Consider the following 5,925-nt stretch of genomic DNA (forward strand, 5'->3'; position numbering starts at 1 on the left):
ATTTACACAAATACTTGTAAATAGAGGTACCACAAACCAACTGGGGTGCCCAACAGGGGTCATTTTTGTTGTCTTTACTCATTTTTAAAAGATTTTCCATTTTTTTTTTAAAGAAGTAACTGAACTGTAATATAGGGTTTGGTGTCGTGGATCAGAGTGTGCTGATTGCGGGTGGGGCTCCTCAGTGTTTCACCACTGAGTCAGTCCCACCCTCTTACGTGTCTCAGTTTCTCTCTTGGGGGGTCTAATACCTCCGAGAGGGCTCGAAACGTCGAGTGACCAGCTCTTATATGTGTTTCCTGGACGAGCCTTCTTTTAATTCATTTGTTGGGGGGTTTCCTATAGGGCCACTCGCGCCTCGGGGAATCGCCCCAGGCAACTCCCACTCAGGACCCCGGTCACCCAGGGCTGCCGAGGCTGGGAGGAGTAAGATGCCCCTTCTCTTCGGAGCTGAGGAACTCAGTCTCTCATTTATCTACAAACAAGACAGTTTAGTTTCCTCTTTCAAAAATATACAGAAAAGCCAACTGAGATTAATTTTAGGATAAAAAGACAATGGAGAAGACCCTTCAGAATGCACCTCCAAATCTAAGTTAGGATCCCAAACAACAATTCCTAGGAAAAGAACCGCTCAGAGTAAACCAAAACCATCAACCAAACACAGGAGATCCAGAGCTCAGGAGGACTTACCAGTTCCGCCCAAGGAGAAGCTCGGAGTCAGAGGGCCCAAAAGGGCCATGCCGGTACCTGGCGCCGAGTTCGGGCTGCTCCTTCGGTGGTCCTGAGTCTTCTCTGAGCCCCATGTTGGGCGCCAATCTTGTCAACGGCAAAAAGACCAAATTCTGTAAAACAATTTTAAAGAGACTTACTCTGAGCCAAATTTGAGGACCATGACCCAGAGCCACACCCAAGAGGCCTTGAGCAGTGGACTCGCAGAGGTTGGGTTACAGTTTGGTTTTATACATTTCAGGGAGACAGGGGTTACAGGTGAAGTCATAAATCAATACGTGGGAGGCATACATTGGTTTGGCCCGAAAAGGTGGGCCATCTCGAAGTGGGGGTGCCCTTACAGGTTATAGGTGGGTTAAAAGATTCTTTGGCCTGTAGTTGGTTAAAGACATGAAGCTTTGTCTAGAGGCTTGGCATGTTTCAACATAAGGAGCTCTTTATCAGAGATAAGCCACTGGACAGAGATTTGTTGTGTAAATTGAGGACCTGCAGGTGTGTCTTGCATACCCTTAGGCCTGTTAATGGGTTATAAAGGATGTCACCAAGAAGGGAGGGGGCATGATAAAGCATGTCTGACCTCCTTCCTCCTGGCAGGCAATTTAGCTTTAGGATATTCCTTTGGCCACATGGGGGTCCATTTAGTCAGCCAGTGGGGGGTGAGCTTTAAAATTTTATTTTAGTTCACACTTTCATCACCCTGCTCCTGATAAGGAAAACCCCCATCTGTTACTTGGCACATCAGCCACCTGAGACCCCCACCCCTCACGGAAGACCCACATCAGAATAATACCTATTACCTGGCCCATCAACTAATCTGCTACCTGGCACATCAGCATAACACTGAATCTATCATCTGACACATCAACTAACCTATTACCTGGCGGGCATTAACCACCTGACACCCTACCCCCCCAGACCACCACAACTTAATAAAAGTGGGAAAAATCGGGTAGATGGGGCTCAGAATTTGGTGGCGAGGCCCCTCTGAGCCGGCTGGCGAATCAACTTTGATTCTCTCACTCTCCGTGTGCCGCTCGGTTTGTCCTCGAGACCACCCGCTGTGACACGTGCTGTAACATGCACGTGCAACCATGTTAAGGTCCCTAACCGAGTCAAAGCAAGGGAAGAACGGCTCAAGGGTCCACATGTTTAAAGGTGATGATTTCCTGGCTCCAGCCTCAGGAGAGTCATGGGATTGACTTCGCCTGACCTGCTCCCAGCCCTTCACACACCAGCAGTCCCCTGCCCAGCCTTTCTGTGGGTGCGTTCCTCTCTGGACCCCTTAGAGGACCCTGGGAGGGATCCCTCAGGCCCTGTGAGCTCTGGGCTGAGCCCAGGAGTCTGGTCGCAGTCCCCACTGGCTCATCCTTCCATACAGAGGACATTCTTCCCAGATCCCCAGACAAACACTGAGGAAATTTCGGAGCAGCTGCAGCAAAGGGATCTGGGGAGTTCAGCCCACAAGGTGTTTTCCGCTGCCCGCAGGGCACCTCCAGCCAGTGCGGCAAGCCCAGAGAATAGCCATGGAGAATGAGGTCCCAGTCATCCGACGGTGCAGAGCCCAGAACAGAGGAGCAAAACTCCGGCAATGATGTGGGCAGGATGAAAAGACAGAACGTGCAGGAGCGAAGGCCTCTATTCAGCTCTAACTCCCAGCCAAACAAGAGGCCGGCAGCAGGGACAGGGCAAGGAGAACACCACCAAGCCCAGGCCCAAAGCGGTGGTGGCTGGGATGGTGGACAGCGCCCCATCTGCTCAGGCTCCTTCAGTGTTGCGATTCCTCCCCACCTCACCCAGCTTCTCCCTTCATCTCCGACTTCATCCCAGTCTAGACTGTGAGTGTCTCCCCAGAGCTCACCACCCTTTTCCTGGGTCCAATACCCCATCCACTAGTTGCAATTCTCAGCAAGAAAAGTAGAAGAACATGCCAGCGTGTGTGGGGAGGTCCCTCGGGCGTGAGCCAGGAGGTCCTGTGGTTTGGGGCCCGCCCTCTATGAATACGACCAGGGAGTGGATCTCTTGACAGCCAGAAGGGCTGAGGAGGCTGAGCCTCGCTCCCTCCTCCCTCCACTCATTCCCTCAGGACTCTGCCTGAGGGCACCTCCAGGCCCAGCCTCATTCCCATGCCCAGTTGTCAAGGCTTCGGTGACCATGGCATCCCATCTCCTGAGGACAGCTCTGCTTTTTCCCTCCTTGGAACTTCTGGGCCTTGGGACACCATCCAGAACGTCTCCCCCTCCGTGAGTGATGCACAGCTTCGTGCCCATTTTCCCAAAAGAAAAACTGAGGTGCAATGAAAGGAAACCCACTGCCTGACAGATAAGATCCTGTGGTGTGCTGGGAGGGTGAGAGTGGGTTTCCAGCACAAGACGGACATCCAGCATCCCATGAACTTAACTCTCAGTATCCTTTGTGGGTTCCTGCCCTGGTGTAACCAGGTCACTGCTGTGCGACTCTAAGCAAGTTATTTATCTTGGGGCCCAGAATTAACCTTCAGTAACTGAGAGAAAATCCTCCATCCCCCATGCACAGAGCTGTTACTGGGAACAGAGGGGCTAGTGCCTAAGGAACGGCGCTGGGCTTGGCAACGGAACCTTGGGCAAACCCCACCTTCCTTCTGCACGATGAGGTAGTAGGCCAGAGGGTCTTGAAGGCCCCTCAAGCTATGACTTTCCAAATTCTATTCTCACCTTCTTTGATCAAATATGCCCTCTCTCCCCTTTCCCAGAAGATTTCGTTGCATGGCACTGACACCAGTTCTGGGGGGCCCGCGGGTGCAGGGCAAACGGGGAGCAACTGGTTCTGCAAAGGGAGGGCCCAGGGCGGGGTTTCAAAGGGGTAGGAAAGAGAATGCTGGCACCGCCAGGGGAGCAGACAGCAGGAACACGGGGGTGCAGCCACGGACCCCCTCGCAGCAAGAGGCCTTCCACTCCCCTACCTTGCCCCATCCTGGGCCCACTTCTAGCCAGGAATAAAACAATAGATTGGCCCGGAGGGGCGGCAGGGGCATCCCAGCTGCCAGGCAGGTGGTGGCCATCACTGCGGGGGTGGGAGAAAAGCCCCTGGAGCCCTGAGGCTGGGCCCAGCAGAGCAGAGCAGTGAGGGGGGCTGGGCCTGGCAGGGGAAAGGGACAAGGCAGCACCGACAGGGAAAGGGCCCTCCAAAGCAGCTGGGGGCACAGGGGGTGTTGGTGGCAGAGGAGCACGTTGGGGTCCTGCTGGAGTCCTGGCAGAGTGAGGGGCTTGGGGAAAGCCCAGTCCAAAGACCCTCCTGTGTGGACATGTCTCGACCTGCCCCCCAGAGAGGCTCTGGGACTCCGGGAGGGAGACGCAGCTGGGAGATGCACAGCCAGGTGGGAGCTGGGTGGCCCTGGGTGCCTGCACGTGGGGTGGGCACCAGCCAGCGCCGCTTTCTCGCGCTGCCCATGTGCGGGGTTCCTGTGCGGGCGGAAGTCGGGCTGAGGAAGGGGCTCCCAGTCAGACCTGGTCCTGGCACGTTCCTAATCTGAGAATCCACACGGTAAATGGCGAATAAGACAGAAAAGGAGAGGGGCGACCGTAACAGTCGTTCATCAGGAATTCTCGCTGGTTTACAGATAGCACTGGCTGGGACGAGCCTTAGGCTGCCGAACCGCAGGGTGTGTGGCATTCCAGGCTACTCGGCGTCAGCTGGAGGGGACTGCGGTGACTGCAGTTTCATTCCAGTGCCTGTCTGGGGCTGACAATTTAAAGGGGCTTGTATTCCTCAGATACGAGTTTCTTTCCTTCTTCCTCCTGCCCGGCCCCCCTTCCCGCTCCGCCAGGGGAAGTACCTTCCTGCCTCAGGACCTCGCAGACACCTATGTGACCTGCCTCCTTACTTCCTTCCACTAATCTCTTAGTGACCTTCCTGGTCAAGCTATTTAAAATTGTGACACAATAGCTAACTCCCGATCCCCAGGAATTTTTCTCCGTAGCACTTAACACTTTTTGTGTTATTTTGTCTGTTGGTACTCACCTATTTTGTCTACTACTAGAATGTAAGCTCCACAGGGGTAGAGATTTTGTCTCTTTTATTTTTATATCTCTAGCCCAGCACCTAGAAAAAGACCTACTATGTGGTAATTGCTCAATAAATATTAACGGAATTAATGAACAAAGCATATTTTTAACACATTTTCAGAAAGGAGAAAGGAAATAAATAGCACGCCTCCAGAAGAAATGCAGCAATCCAAAGAGTGCAGGGAAGAGCGAGGACGGAAAAAGAGGAAGAAGAATGTATAAGGGTGAAGATTTAAAAAGAGAGAGATTAACAGGACAGACGAAAAGTATGGAAGTATAGGTAAGAGAAACACAAGGAAGTTAAATTGGTCAAACAGTAGGTGTCATTGACCGCCCGGAATAGAGGATTTCAACCTTGACTGAATTGACAGAACCAAGTTAATTTTTCACTCGGGCTAGGTGGCATTTTTAAACGTTGTATAACTGTTTGACTAAGGTGAACCAGAGGAACGTGCCACCGTGTTAATGCACATGAATAAAACTTCAGACGGAATCTGTGATATGAATTTCTGCCCCGAGCCCCCTGCAGAAGAACTGAATCAGCAATGACTGAGTAATCAAGGGAAGTCAATAAAAATAAATAAGTAAAAAGACATAAAGGAAGAAAGAAAGGGAAAGGAGGAACGAAGGGAGGGAGGGAGGAGGGAAGGAAAGAAGGAAGGAAAAAAGGAAAATCAGAGGAGAAAGTGGTGAGGTACAGGCAAAAACAGGCTTGGACCCCAGTGCGTGTGGTTTTGGCAAGGAAAAGAAAGAGGAAGTAAGTAAATACAAGGGAAGAGAATGGAAGATGAGTGACACACAGGAAAATTCTCGCTGTGCCGGCTCCTCCGCCTGAAACTTTCTCCTTAGCGTCTCTGCCTGTGATCCTCTGGGTAGAAAATGTGTATCCTATACCACCGACTCCACAAGACCACGTATGTCCACCAGGAGAAGCCCTGGTCAGTGTACGCCTCTCTTTCGGCACTGACTTTCCATAGTCGTGTGTGCCACAGACACGTGTTACATACCCATCTTCCACATCTGAGGTCCCCCGAAGCTGGGATTTTGTCTTCCTCATCCAGCCCGTGCTTAAAAACAATGCTGCAAATATTTGTTGACCTGAAAACTTTGGGGATTGAGAAAAAGGAGAAAAAGAATAACAGAATAGTGTTACTGT

This window comes from Propithecus coquereli, unplaced genomic scaffold (genome assembly GCF_000956105.1).
Source record: "Propithecus coquereli isolate 6110/MARCELLA unplaced genomic scaffold, Pcoq_1.0 Scaffold633, whole genome shotgun sequence".
NCBI lineage: Eukaryota > Metazoa > Chordata > Mammalia > Primates > Indriidae > Propithecus > Propithecus coquereli.